This window comes from Ambystoma mexicanum, chromosome 1q (genome assembly GCF_040938575.1).
Source record: "Ambystoma mexicanum isolate Mex_15411 chromosome 1q, UKY_AmexF1_1, whole genome shotgun sequence".
Classification (NCBI taxonomy): domain Eukaryota; kingdom Metazoa; phylum Chordata; class Amphibia; order Caudata; family Ambystomatidae; genus Ambystoma; species Ambystoma mexicanum.
In genome coordinates this window covers 489,223,751-489,239,889 of record NC_090922.1, presented here as the reverse complement: position 1 = coordinate 489,239,889, position 16,139 = coordinate 489,223,751, and positions in this window count along the sequence as shown.

The window sequence follows — 16,139 nt, the reverse complement described above, 5'->3', positions numbered from 1 at the left end:
GAAGCGAGAGTTGACGCAGTTGGGAGTCCCTTCAGAGGGATGAAATGGGCCATTTTGAAGAATAAATCCACAATGACTAATATGGTATTTTATCCATTGCAGGGCGGAAGATCCATGATGAAGTCCATCGACAGGGTATGCCAAGGTGCTGCTGGTACGGTTAGGGAATGTAGTAAGCCAGCAGGGTTCTGTTTCTGAGACTTGTGTTTTGCACAGACACCGCAGGTTTCAATAAAGTGGGCAATGTCTTTTCGCCAGGTTGGCCACCAGTAGTTTTGTTTTACCTTAGCCTGAGTTTTGGCTATAACTGGGTGTCCTTCCACAAATGACTCATGGTCATTTGTGATGATTTGCTCTTTCAGTTCTTGGTCTTGGACATATCATCGTCCTTGGAAATACAGTAGATTGTCTTTGATGGTGTACTGGTCACCTTTTAAGAGCCATTCCTGTCGTGTTGATTGATCCATCGGGGTTTGCAAACTGGTTCTTTGGTCATCCACACATGTGGCGGCAGCTATTCTGTTTTGAATCCTTTCCTCAGGAATTGTGGCCATGTGGTCGGATGCTGTAAAAGCCTCTTTTCCTTCACTCATGCGTGATAGAGTGTCTGCTTTCCCATTGTGTACTCCAGGTCTATAAGTGATAATAAAATCGCATTCCGCGAAAAAGAGAGCCCAACGAAGTTGACGCAAGTATTGTGCTTTGGCGGTTTTTAAGTATTGTAAGTCACGGTGGTCCGTGATGACAGTGACCGTATGTCTCGCCCCAAGAAGGTAATGTCTCCAGCCCTTGAATGCTGCTTTAATCGCCAGTAATTCCTTATCTGTGATTGCATAGTTCAACTCGGGGGCTGAAAAGTTGCGGGACCAGAATGCGACGGGTGTAGTTGTCCTGTTTCAGGGTCTCGTTGTGATAATACTACTCCCATGCCTATTTTTGAAGCATCTGTCTCAACTATGTAAGGTAGGTCTGGTCGTTGGTTTCAAAGGACTGGTGCTGTAGTGAATGCTAGTTTCAACTTCTGGAAGGCTTCTTCAGCTTCTGTCCACCAATGCAACTTTTGATTTTTCTTTAACAAGGAGATAATTGGATGTACAATTTGTGAAAACCCAGGTATAAACCGACTGTAAAAGCTGGCAAATCCTAGCACGCTTTGCACTCCTTTCGTGGATGTTGGTGAGGGCCATTGGAGGATTGCATCCACCTTTCGTATATCCATATGTACACCTTGTGGTGTGAGCATGAAACCGAGAAACTCGATCTCGGTTACATGGAAAAAAATATTTTCCAACTTGGCATACAATTGGTGTTGTCGAAGCTTCTCTGTGACTGCCCAGACATGGCCTACATGTTCTTCTATGGAATTTGAGTAGATAAGAATGTCGTCAATGTAACCAAGAGCGCAAACGTCCAGTAGTTCACAGAGTACATCATTCATAAAGAATTTGAATGCAGCGGGCGCATTGCATGCCCGAAGGGCATGATGTGGTATTCAAAGAGGCCATACTTCGTGCGGAAGGCCGTTTTCCACTCGTCTCCCTCTTTTACTCTTACTAGATGGTATGCTCCTTTTAAATCCAGTTTTGTGTAGATTTGAGCATGTTTTCACTTGGTCCAGGAGCTCTGGTATAAGTGGTAAAGGATATCGATTGTTTACTGTGATCTGATTGATGCCTCCATAGTCGACGCACATTCTTTAGTCCCCCTCCTTTTTAGGCACGAAGAATAAGGGCGTGGAGGCAGATGACTTGGACAGGCAAATGAAACCGTTCACCAGGTACTGATCCAGGTAAGTTCTAAGATGTGATTTTCCTGTTCGGTCAGAGCGTAAATTCGGCTGCAAGGGATCTCGGCTTCGGGTACAAGATCTATTTGACAATCTTAGGGTCTGTGCGGGGGCAGAACGTTGGCTTGCTCTTTTTTTAAGACATCCTGGTAATCTTGGTATTCAAGCGGTAAGGAGCTGATGAGTCCCAACACGATTCCTTTCTTCAGTTTCAGATTGGTGTCATCTTTTTTATAGCATGTGTCGGCACAATCATGAGGAAATGTCAGAACTCGTTTTCGCCAGTCGCTCTTAGGATTGTGGGTCTCCAGCCAGGGCATTCCCAATATCATCTGGAACTGAGGAGCACCTATGAGATCAAAAGTATTTTCCTCTTGATGCCCATCCTGACACAGAAGCTTGACTTTCTCAGTGTATTGTGTCACCGGGCCGGATGATACCTGACAACCATCCGCAGCAGTGACGTTTTCTGATTTCTGCTTCTGTCGGTGAGGAAGGCCTATTCGGAGAGCCAAATCTTGGTCAATGTAGTTACCCACAGCTCCATAATCAATATATGCCTCCAAGGCATGTATTTTTGATGGTTGCTTGTGATTCACCAAAAGCACTGGAAGGACTAGATGTGAGGTCTGTACAGATTCCTTTTTCATGCTCGACAAGCGGACCCCTACACTTGCCGGGCATTGGTGTTTCCCAAGTTCTGTTCTTCTTCTTCATCAGTTTTGTCTGTTGCCCCAACCGTTTTCTTGGGTGGTTTTACCAGGCAGTCACCGATGAAGTGACCTGCTTGTCCACAATATAAGCAAAGCTGTTGTCATCTTTTTTCCCTTTCTGCTTTGGTAAGGGGACTTCGTAATCCACCAATTTGCATTGGCTCAGACTGTTCATGTGGTTTAGTCTGATTCTCACGAGGTCGAACGTAAACTGACCATCCCTCTGATCTAGCTCGATCCATTTTCCGATTCTGCAACCTATGATCAAGTTACACCGTCAAGTCTATGTAGTCCGCACACCTCTCAGGGGGATTCACCACTTGCGCCAACACATCCTTAACTTCTCCACATAACCCTCGGTAAAAAAGTGTAGTCCTCTTCTCTTCTGGCCAGTTGGCCTGGGTTATTAGGTGATTGAAGGTTGCAATATTGGTTAATAGATCTTGACTAACTTGTCTGAGTGACAACAACTCGTTGTACAGAGCTTGTCCTTGAGTATGACGGGCAAACAATTTCTCCATCTCATGTTGGAAATTCCCAAAGTTCTGGAGTAAAGGGTCATCTTGATTTACCAAAGGTATAGACCAGCACGCCGCACTACCTCCTAAATACGAGAGTACAAACGCCACTTTGGCTTGGTCATTAGGAAAGGCTCCTGGTCTGCACAAGAAATGAGGGCGGCATTGGTTCATAAATACAGCGAACTTGTTTGGGTCGCCGATGAGGCATTCGGGAGGGGCTAGAGGCACTGCTCCTGGAAGAACCCCCTGAACCGGTGTTGATTGTTGTGGTGTGGAAGAATGAGAAGAATGGGCCACTCCAGGCAGTGGAACATGTCCTGCTTGTGCTTGTAGCATTTGTCTTGCCAATTCGTCAGTTCTTTCTTGAGTTACAATAAGATCCCTCTGTAATGCATTTGTTTCCTGTCTTGAAGCATGTACTTCAGCCCATAATTCCCCTAGTTAGAGCGCTAACTGATCTGTTTCTGAACACCCAGGCAGAGGGTATTAGAGGCTTCGCGTTCTGTTACGATCACCTATTCTCGGCAGAGGCATTGGGGCACGGTTGCAGCCCTCCCTGTACTTGAATCACCCCCTTCAGGCCTCTCCCTCAGTAGAAAAGCTGTGAGCAGTGGTACATGGTGATACTACTCCTGCGTGGAGATAAGAGTGTGTGAGTGCGCCAATCTGTGATTGTTGTACCTCTCGAACCCTTCACCCCAAAGTAAGGTTTCTGTGAGCATACACCGGCCCATAAAGCTCACCTGTGAATTATGGAAGATAAGCTTTGCGTCCTGCTACTTCTGGCAGGGGCGCGTCAAATGGGATCTAGTTCCTTCACTGATCCCTGATAAGGATTAGTCCAGTCCAGCTACGACTATGCTTCTCCTTATGATTGGTAAGTCTTTCTTGAGCTCTTGTGATGCTGTTTGTTCTGTTTAATGTCTTTATATGTTGCTCCTATTTATGCCCGCAATAATGTCTCTCTTCTGCTTTCTTCCCTTAGATGGAAATGCAGCCTCAATGCAGCTGTGAGACATGGCCGGATGGAAGATGGATGCTACCACAAAGTTCGACAGCAGGTAAGTGATGGTTTAGGAAAAGCACAAAATATGGTGAAGCCCAACCTTAAACTGACTGTTTTTTCGATGTCTAACCTTGTCTTTTGTTTTTCCTTGCAGGCGCTGCTGTCGACAATGGAGCGTGTCGTGCTGCTGTGCCAAAATGAACATTTGGTGTTCCGGATAGTGTAAAGATGAATACTTGGTTCGCCAAAGAGATGTACAGGTAAGAACAGCTTCCCCCAGTTGGTAAGTATGTTGGCAGGAAGCAGGATGTCCAGGAAGCAGGATCTTCAAAGGTAAGTCTGACCTCAGGCAACGGTGAGCGTTACGCTGCTTGGAAGTGCAGACTAACGCGAAGCATCTGTCTTGAGGATCGGGGCAGCTTATATAGCTGAGATCGTGGGCACGCCCATTAGGGCCGGCTTACCAGCTACACCCTGCCACTCCTAGAGAGTGAGCACTTGCAAAGGCAATCCATTAGCAGCCACACCCAAGAATACACTTGTGGCTGCTTAATGGATGGAATGTTCAAGGTTAATGCATCCTGCTTAATGGATGGAATGTTCAAGATTAATGCATCGGAAGTGCTATGTCCATAATAAAAGCTTTTTGGTGTTAAATGGATGTTCTTGTATATTTTGTTCATGAGCCTGGCGCCAAAGGCGCCAGGACAGTGTCCACCCAGGTCTCCTGTGCATGCAACCCCTGCATGCCTGTGGTCCTGACTTAATGACCATGACAATGGAGGTCATTACGACCCAGGCGGTAAGTATCTGATATTACCGCCATGGCGTAATGAACATTTACGCCGTGGATCGATGGCGGAAAGAGCATCACATTCCGACCCATCGCGCACGAGCATTACGCCATGGCGGTAATGTAAATTACGCCATGGCGGAAACGGCCCCTACCGGCATCGTACGCCGCGCAAGGTGCACTACCGCCACCCATCTTAGCGGCGACCGTAGTGAGCGGACACCGTAGTTAGCGGTGACCGTAATTAGCGGTCACCGTAAATAAGCAGAACCGGAAGTAGCGTCATCGCGGCGGAACGGGAAACAGCACGGCGGTCATCTTGAAAAACACAATCCATTGCCATCCTCCCCAACCATACCAGATCCAACCCTGAGACCTGTCCCAACCCATCACCCACCCAATTACCTACATAAAAATGCCCAAAGTTGTGAAGAAGGCATGCGATCGGCAGCGCCAGGACCGATTTTCTCGGGAGGAACTGACCATGCTCGCTGTGACTCTTCAGGACAATGCTGCCGTAGTATTTTCTACGCAAATGACCAGGCCGGCAATAGCCAAAAAGAAGGCCATATGGTCCCTGGTGGCAGAGCATGTCAGTGCGGTGGGGACCGTACCCCGCAACCCACAGCAGTGCAGGAAGCGGTGGGATGACCTGAGGCTCCGCGTCAGAAGCATCATCTCCGCTAATCGCAACCTGGGCCTGGCTACTGGGCGAGGATCTGACTCCCGAATCAAACTCCAACCGTGGGAGGAAATATGTGCCAGCACAATAGGCATGGAAGGCATTGAAGGTGTAGGAGGGATGGAAAGAGGAGCGCCGACATCAGGCGATGAAGGAAGGTGCCTCAAATCAACACATGCTATAGTCACTGAAGTCCATTCATGTGTAGCACAATGTTGCCCTAGAGTGTAAATGCAACAAATCAGCTGGACACTGCCCACAGCCACATGCGACCTCCACCCTGTATACATGTAGCATGCACACCCTAACTGCAGGCACCCACATACCTCCATCCTTATTCCACACAAAAAGGAGACAACCTGCATGTCCCTGCCTCAAATGTGCCTCATCTAGTGACCAAAATCATGTCAATCATTGCCATTCCAATGTCTGCAGACCCATCAATAACGCTCTCCCTCCTTTGCTCCACCACAGGCTCAGAATCCAACCCCGAGGTGAGGACACCCCTGCCACAAAAAAAGCCAAGAGGGCCAAGACCACCGTGCACAGACCCTCCACCTCAGCTGCAGTGAGCCAGACCCCGCAGCAGGCAAAATCCTCTGCCAGCACACAGGACGGGCCACCGACAGGCACCCCAGCAGGCAGCAGGCCAGCAGCAGCACCACCACACGTCCCCACATTGTCCACCACCGAAGGCACCGCTTCTGCAGGCAGCAGCACCATAGGGGAAACAGCTGCCATTGCAGCATGCTCTGACTCCGATACAGAGGAGCCCAATGTTGGACGCCCCACTGACCCGCCTCATTCCCCCTGTTTGTCCCATACCAGCCGCCATGAGGATCCCACACAGGGGCACCCAGAGGAAGAGGACTGGCCATCGACCCCATGCCCCGCTGAAAGTCCACAGGAGGGGAGCAGCCCCTCCGTGACACCACCTGGAATGGGCATGGCCCAGCAGAGGCAACAGTCCCTTGAGGATGTCATTGCACGTCAGCAACAGCTGTCCACGCTCCTCAATGAGCATGCTGCAGATTGTGGGGGGGCTAGGGCAGCCATAGAACAATCTACGGAGACCCTAAGGTCCGAAATTGAGCGGAGCACGGAGACCCTGAGGGCTGCAATGTAGTCCACCTCAAGGGACATTTGTGGGGAACTTGCCGTTGTGCGCCGTGTGCTCTCGGAGCTGTTCCACACCCTTCAGGACATGTATGCACGTGAGCAGCCAGGGACATCCTCCGCTGCCAGTTCTGCCCAAAGCAGCCCCGTCCGACGATCAGGACGGAACCTGCGCTCCACAGGCAGGGGTGCCCCGGGGGCCGGGAGAGGGGGCTTGCAATAGCGTGTGCCCACTGTTACAGGCATCTTTAGCCACTCACAGGGTGTGTGTTGGGTTGTTCAGGGGGGAGGGGGTGTGTTGGGGTGTTGAGGGGGAGGGGGGAGGGGGTGTGTTGGGGTGTTCAGGGTGGAGGGGGGAGGGGGGAGGGGGTGTGTTGGGGTGTTCAGGGGGGAGGGGGGAGGGGGTGTGTTGGGGTGTTCAGGGGGGAGGGGGGAGGGGGTGTGTCACAAGAATGTACAATTGAAATACACATTTTCGTTTTTCCCAAATCAAATGTGTGGACATTTTCATTGCGTATGTGTACTTTATTGGTGTACAGTCCACAGTGTGCATGACCCAGAGACACACAGTGCCCCAAGTTCCGTCTCCATGTGATACACACCAGCCGTGTGTGCTAGAAGCATTGGTCGATGATATTTTGACGCATTTCACGCCCCTCCTGTGCATCTACTCCTCCATGAGGTGCGGTCCCATCTGCACCCTCCTCATCCTCATCGTCAGGTGGTTGCAGTTCTGCGTCAGGGGGCAGGGGCACATTTTGTCTGACGCACATATTGTGTAGCATGACACATGCCATGACCATCTTTGCCACCTTCTCATGGCGGTACAGGAGTGCCCCGCCAGACCTGCTGAGGCAGCGAAACCGTGCCTTCAAGAGGCCGAATGCCTGCTCAATGACCACACGGGTACGTGTATGTGCACGGTTGAAGTCCTCCTCGTGCTGGTTCTGTGGGTTCCGGACTGGTGTAAGGAGCCACCTCTTCAGGGGATAGCCTGCATCACCTGTATGTGGGCAAGAATGTATGTGTCAGTCATGACGTCTAATTCAGAGCATGATGTGCCACCATGGCTTGCATGCAACTGTTACTTTGGACCACTTCTAAATGCACTAATTGATTCACAATATGCGACCAGTATATGCTCATGGCTCTCATGGCCTGTTTTGCATGCCATCAACCAATGTATGCAGAGGGGTCGAGTGCCTTGTGAGTGCCCATCCACTGTGTTCGTTCATGCCGTTTGTTTTGGTGGCCTGGCACGTGTCCTGTGATGTCAATGCTCACATCATTGCAACATTGCTGTCGGCCTCATCATGACCCCAGTGAGCAATACTGATGTTGATAGGGACATTTTGGGGGCCCTGCTGTCTGTGTAATGGTGTGTTGATGTTTCTGTCCGTCATGTGCCTCCTTCGTGCGCAGTTATGGGAGACAGGCCTTTCGGTTGATGGTGTTTCGTGACGTGCATGTAGGTGCATTTCGTTGTAGTCAATGTGGTCTGAATTGGTACAATGCACTTGCAGATGGTTGTGTCATGGTTGGGACACAACCTCATTCACATGGTAGGGCTGCATACATCATGTATTGGGTTTACTGGTGTTGGGTGAAGTTTGGGTTGCTTAAGGGTATGATCTGGCTCCGTTGTCTCTGCTACTCACAGCCAGGTGGAGTATGCATCATTCCCCCCCCCTTTCAGCCCGGTGGAGTATGCATCATCCCCCCCCCTTTCAGCCTGGTGGAGTATGCATCATTCCCCCCCTTTCAGCCCGGTGGAGTATGCATCATTCCCCCCCCTTTCAGCCCGGTGGAGTATGCATCATCCCCCCCCCTTTCAGCCCGGTGGAGTATGCATCACCCCCCCCCCCATTTCAGCCCGGTGGAGTATGCATCATTCCCCCCCTTTCAGCCCGGTGGAGTATGCATCATCCCCCCCCCCTTTCAGCCAGGTGGAGTATGCATTGGTACGTCGTTCACCTACCCACTTCACATTTCCATGGTCATGACATTAGACTCACCGAGTAGCCAGGATCTTGGGCCTGCATGTCACTCCATGTAGCATGGTATTGTGGAGTTCCTCAGGACCATTGAATCATGGGTTGCTCCGGGTAATCGGGCACAACAATGTGTGATGATCCTGTTGGAATTCCAAGAAAAAGTAAGGTAAAAATACCGTACTTAAGACTGGTGCTCTCAGTTGACCTTAAATAAGGTTGCTCAATCATATATAGCTCTTGCGTAAAATAATTCAAATGTCAGACAAAATATATTTCCAAATGGTACAAAGTTTTTCCAAGAGAAATGTTTAATTCACATTTCCTGGTTTTATATCTTTCTTGATTAGTTCAGATATTGCGAGGCAACTCAAAATCGATAGGTCAATTATTAACAATAGTACATATGCCAATGCATTTCGGTCTGAGACCATCTTCAGGGCTGTACTGAAGTGAGTGTAGAATCTGCACCGTGTTAACATCAATTATTCATCAGAATACACATAAATATAATAGATAATTCAAAATAAAGCAAGGCACATACCCCAAATAGATCCAAATGGATGTTGTACATGTAAGAGAAAAATAAATATGAAAAATATGTCAACATACATTATATCGCTAACCATTCATAGTTGTTTTTCCTCTTTGTATTTTGTGTCCTGTACCTGCTAATTGTGAGTTGTCCTCTCCTGTGAATGCGTTCGTAGAACGTCTCCAGTGTTCCTGTTAATTGCCAGAGGGGAATATATATTACTATTATTCTAGCTATATCCAATTGAGAAGCTATTTCAACCTGAAAAGTTAAATGGGCTCTTACCTGCACTCGTATGATTCGCGCGCGGGACCGATCGCGCTCCCTGTGAGAGCGAAAGTGAACTGCGCGCGGCCAAAAAATGCTTTTAAGGGTAGTCATGGGAACCTGGGCGGGGCGTCGAGCAGCAGCAAAGTTGCTGTCGCACGTACGCCTCGGGACCCACCGCCCTACGGGAGCGCAGGGGGGCGGGACTGTTGCCATGACCCCAAGGTGTGTGTATGCTCTGTGTTACTGATGATGGAATTAACTCGAGTGAAAGAGAGGTGTGGATAAAGCCTAGGCAATTAGTGGAAACTATACACGTGACTTCGTTCTATATCTGTGTATATGTTCTATGAATGTCAACAAATGTAGGTGTCAAAATAAGGATAGATACTGGTTGTGTGGAGTGGATCATGCGATCCATACCCATTCATACACTCCTAAATATTTTAAACTGTTGCATGATGTGCAATTAATACATGTAAGTGCAAAAACACCAGAAAACAACACCAAGTTCAATCACACGTTTTCAATGTGTCCCCAGTTGTATCTGGATCTAAGTCCATTGCGCTTCTTCATCCACGAAGAATTCAAAGACTTATTCTTGAACCAACCGTGAATCTGGCTTTTTTAGAGAAAACACATATAATTGATCTCTTCATTGATTCCCTTCGGTGCAAGGGAACTTAGTCTGTCTATCCAAAACGTTTCTCGTTGATCAATTCTTTTTTGTAGATCCTCGTATCTTTCTCTTCTTTGGACTCTTTCCAGGACTACAAATTTAATCTGTGCCAGATTGTGTTGTTTACTCTGCCAGTGTCTTGCTACTGCAGAGCTTGCAGTCTTGTTCCTGATACAAGATCTGTGTTCGTTCCACCTGATCTTTGCTGTGCGCTGTGTTTGTCCGACGTAGTATAAACCACAAGGGCATTTAATTCCATATATGATTCCTGCCGTGTCACATGTGGCATAGCATTTCAATTTGATTTTTTCTCCAGTATATGGATGATTTATGGTTTGTCCTTTCATGATATATCCACAGTTGCTGCAGTTGAGGCATGGAAATGTACCTATGCGGTCCGTGCTTCTCTTCTTTTGTGGGGGTCTCGTGTGGACTAATCTGTCTTTCAAATTAGAACTTCTCTGGTAGGCAAATGTGGGGGTTTCTTTAAATAGGTGTTCTACCCTTTTATCACATGTAACAGTGTTCCAATTTTTCTTTATGATTGACTTAATCCGATTGCTTTGGCGTGAATATTTCGATACAAACACCAGTGGGGGAGAGATATCCTGTTTGTTGATTTTGGGTTTGAGTAATTCTTCTCTATCCTGTGTAGCCGTGCGTATTTCTGCTGATGTAACTTCCTCTGTTGAATAACCGCGGGCTAGAAATTTCTTGCCCATTTCTCTCACAGCTCTTTCGTATTCACTTTGGTTACTCACAATCCTTTTCACTCGAAGCAACTGACTGTAAGGTAAATTCTTGATCAGACTGGGTTGATGAAAACTGAGTCTATGTAGCAGACTGTTCCTATCTGTGCTTTTCCGATAGATAGTGGTTTGATATCCAGTTTCTGTGACATTAATCTCAACGTCCAGAAAATGAATAGATTTACGTGAATATTCGTATGTGAACTGTATACGTGGGTCTATGTTGTTGATGTATCCAAAAAATTCTAGTAGGTGTGATTCTGTGCTCTTCCAGATGCCGAAAATATCATCTATGTACCGGATCCAGGTGATAAGTTCTTGATTCCATACGTTGTTTGTCAGAACATGTTCTGTTTCGAATTTGTGCATGAAGGAGTTTGCATATGAAGGGGCCATGGTTGCCCCCATGGCCGTGCCTGCAACCTGTAAGTAAAATTTATCTTTAAATTGGAAGTATGAATTGTTACTAATGAATTCCAACAATCCCATAATGAACTCTTTTTGTGCAGGTATTTCTCCTTCCCTCAGGAGCATCCACTCCACCGCTTCTCTGCCCAAGTCATGGGGAATCGATGTATATAAGCTTTTTACGTCTACTGTGAAGCAAATGTTGTCGTTGTTGAATGGAACACTTCTTAGGTGTTGTAGGAAATGAGTAGAATCTTTGATGTAGGTACTTGTCTTTTGAATCAAAGGTTGCAAGAAATAGTCAATGTATTTTCCGAGTGGTTCGAGGATGCTGTTGATTCCGGCTACTATAGGTCTTCCCGGAGGTTTCTGTGTATCTTTATGTATCTTCGGAAGAGTATAGAAATGAGGAACTTTTGGATATGTATTCGTCAGAAATTTCTTTGTATTATGATTTATCCATTCTAATTCTTCTGCTCTTTCCAAAAGTTTGTCCAGGTTACCCCGAATCTCCTCTGTAGGATCTGCGTCTAGTGATGCATAGGTGTTGATGTCCCCAAGCTGTCTAAAGCATTCTTCTTCATAATCGCTTGTATTGAGTAGAACTAAGCCTCCTCCTTTATCTGCAGATCGTATTGTTATCCTGTCATCTCCATACAAGTTCTTAATGAGTTCCAACTCATGAGGTTTCATGTTCTGATTTCTCGGATGCCTGAATTTGATCTTTTCAAGGTCTCTTGTGACCTGTTTCTGGAAGATATCCACCGAGGGGACTGTTATTGGTGGGATGAAATTGCTCTTTCCTCTGAATTCTTTGAAGTCTGAATCTTCTGTATTTCTAGGATTCTCTTCCTCTAGTTCACTGAAAAAAACTTTCAATTTCATTTTACGAACCAGTTTGTATAGTTCAATCTTAGAATCAAATAGGGTGCTGTCGTATGTAGGAACAAAACTGAGTCCCTTTTGTAATGTTTTAATTTCAGACAGGGTTAGATTTCTAGAGGACAAATTAATCACTATGTTCTCTTCTGTTGTTGTCTCGTATTCGGTTTTGTCTTTTGCCTTCCTTTTCCCCCTTCTTGTTCTCTTCTTCCTAATCCTAAAAAAGGCTCTCTTTCTCTGTTCGGTGTTTCAGTTGGGTCTGCTGTACTTGATGCTCCTGGTGTAGCTTCTTCTTCTTGATTCTGTATTTCTCTCTCAGTGTCCGTTCCAGAACTAGAAGTCTCGCTTGTGAAGTTTTGTTTTGGTTTCCTTATTGGAGGGCCATATTTTTCCATCCATGTATAAACTTCATCTTTGAGATAATCGTAAGTATCCCGTTTGAATTTTCGGATTTTTTTGGTTTCTAATTCCGTCTTGTACCCAGATAATTTCTTGTTGATGTCTTCCAAGATGGAATCTACTTCTTCTCTATTTAATGTTGCCACTAAAGACTTCTCAATTTCTAAGATCTCCTCTCCCAGATCTTTAAGGTCTTTGGCCAGTTCTTGTATGGTTAATAAAATCAAATCCAACGAACATTTATTCAGTATAGCCTCCCACTTCTTTACGAAAGCTTTACTTTCTTTGCATAAGGTGGGCCTCAATTGTAGACGTAGACCTCTTGGTATTCTTTGACTTTTATGATATCTCCCCAGTGTTATCGCATGTAGTTTACGATTGATCTCTTTTCTTATTAGATATTCTAGCTGTTTAATTTGACTGGTTGGATCCTGTTTCTTATTGCTTGTGCCACTAAATCCACTGTCGGTGATGAGACCTAAGATTTCGTTCGCCTCTTCGGCTGTGAAGCCTAGCGTGTCCGCTCTATTTGTCGTTAAGCCTTCAATGTCCGCAAATGACATTATTCTTGATGATTATGGTACTGTAGAGGATTTCTAAAATAAATTCTTTAAAGAGATGTGTGCCTCCACCTTGGATATGCCTAGGCCAAGTTACAGAAATACAATGTGAAGGTGGGCACCACAGTAGTTAGGTCCTTTAATATAGATAAAGTTCATTTAGGAAAATTGTGTAATATTTTAACCTGGAGCTGCCAGTCTATGATTGATCCTGTGGCATCCGGATCACACTAAACGAATTCCAAGAAAAAGTAAGGTAAAAATACCGTACTTAAGACTGGTGCTCTCAGTTGACCTTAAATAAGGTTGCTCAATCATATATAGCTCTTGCGTAAAATAATTCAAATGTCAGACAAAATATATTTCCAAATGGTACAAAGTTTTTCCAAGAGAAATGTTTAATTCACATTTCCTGGTTTTATATCTTTCTTGATTAGTTCAGATATTGCGAGGCAACTCAAAATCGATAGGTCAATTATTAACAATAGTACATATGCCAATGCATTTCGGTCTGAGACCATCTTCAGGGCTGTACTGAAGTGAGTGTAGAATCTGCACCGTGTTAACATCAATTATTCATCAGAATACACATAAATATAATAGATAATTCAAAATAAAGCAAGGCACATACCCCAAATAGATCCAAATGGATGTTGTACATGTAAGAGAAAAATAAATAAATATGAAAAATATGTCAACATACATTATATCGCTAACCATTCATAGTTGTTTTTCCTCTTTGTATTTTGTGTCCTGTACCTGCTAATTGTGAGTTGTCCTCTCCTGTGAATGCGTTCGTAGAACGTCTCCAGTGTTCCTGTTAATTGCCAGAGGGGAATATATATTACTATTATTCTAGCTATATCCAATTGAGAAGCTATTTCAACCTGAAAAGTTAAATGGGCTCTTACCTGCACTCGTATGATTCGCGCGCGGGACCGATCGCGCTCCCTGTGAGAGCGAAAGTGAACTGCGCGCGGCCAAAAAATGCTTTTAAGGGTAGTCATGGGAACCTGGGCGGGGCGTCGAGCAGCAGCAAAGTTGCTGTCGCACGTACGCCTCGGGACCCACCGCCCTACGGGAGCGCAGGGGGGCGGGACTGTTGCCATGACCCCAAGGTGTGTGTATGCTCTGTGTTACTGATGATGGAATTAACTCGAGTGAAAGAGAGGTGTGGATAAAGCCTAGGCAATTAGTGGAAACTATACACGTGACTTCGTTCTATATCTGTGTATATGTTCTATGAATGTCAACAAATGTAGGTGTCAAAATAAGGATAGATACTGGTTGTGTGGAGTGGATCATGCGATCCATACCCATTCATACACTCCTAAATATTTTAAACTGTTGCATGATGTGCAATTAATACATCAATACGAATACATATCCAAAAGTTCCTCATTTCTATACTCTTCCGAAGATACATAAAGATACACAGAAACCTCCGGGAAGACCTATAGTAGCCGGAATCAACAGCATCCTCGAACCACTCGGAAAATACATTGACTATTTCTTGCAACCTTTGATTCAAAAGACAAGTACCTACATCAAAGATTCTACTCATTTCCTACAACACCTAAGAAGTGTTCCATTCAACAACGACAACATTTGCTTCACAGTAGACGTAAAAAGCTTATATACATCGATTCCCCATGACTTGGGCAGAGAAGCGGTGGAGTGGATGCTCCTGAGGGAAGGAGAAATACCTGCACAAAAAGAGTTCATTATGGGATTGTTGGAATTCATTAGTAACAATTCATACTTCCAATTTAAAGATAAATTTTACTTACAGGTTGCAGGCACGGCCATGGGGGCAACCATGGCCCCTTCATATGCAAACTCCTTCATGCACAAATTCGAAACAGAACATGTTCTGACAAACAACGTATGGAATCAAGAACTTATCACCTGGATCCGGTACATAGATGATATTTTCGGCATCTGGAAGAGCACAGAATCACACCTACTAGAATTTTTTGGATACATCAACAACATAGACCCACGTATACAGTTCACATACGAATATTCACGTAAATCTATTCATTTTCTGGACGTTGAGATTAATGTCACAGAAACTGGATATCAAACCACTATCTATCGGAAAAGCACAGATAGGAACAGTCTGCTACATAGACTCAGTTTTCATCAACCCAGTCTGATCAAGAATTTACCTTACAGTCAGTTGCTTCGAGTGAAAAGGATTGTGAGTAACCAAAGTGAATACGAAAGAGCTGTGAGAGAAATGGGCAAGAAATTTCTAGCCCGCGGTTATTCAACAGAGGAAGTTACATCAGCAGAAATACGCACGGCTACACAGGATAGAGAAGAATTACTCAAACCCAAAATCAACAAACAGGATATCTCTCCCCCACTGGTGTTTGTATCGAAATATTCACGCCAAAGCAATCGGATTAAGTCAATCATAAAGAAAAATTGGAACACTGTTACATGTGATAAAAGGGTAGAACACCTATTTAAAGAAACCCCCACATTTGCCTACCAGAGAAGTTCTAATTTGAAAGACAGATTAGTCCACACGAGACCCCCACAAAAGAAGAGAAGCACGGACCGCATAGGTACATTTCCATGCCTCAACTGCAGCAACTGTGGATATATCATGAAAGGACAAACCATAAATCATCCATATACTGGAGAAAAAATCAAATTGAAATGCTATGCCACATGTGACACGGCAGGAATCATATATGGAATTAAATGCCCTTGTGGTTTATACTACGTCGGACAAACACAGCGCACAGCAAAGATCAGGTGGAACGAACACAGATCTTGTATCAGGAACAAGACTGCAAGCTCTGCAGTAGCAAGACACTGGCAGAGTAAACAACACAATCTGGCACAGATTAAATTTGTAGTCCTGGAAAGAGTCCAAAGAAGAGAAAGATACGAGGATCTACAAAAAAGAATTGATCAACGAGAAACGTTTTGGATAGACAGACTAAGTTCCCTTGCACCGAAGGGAATCAATGAAGAGATCAATTATATGTGTTTTCTCTAAAAAAGCCAGATTCACGGTTGGTTCAAGAATAAGTCT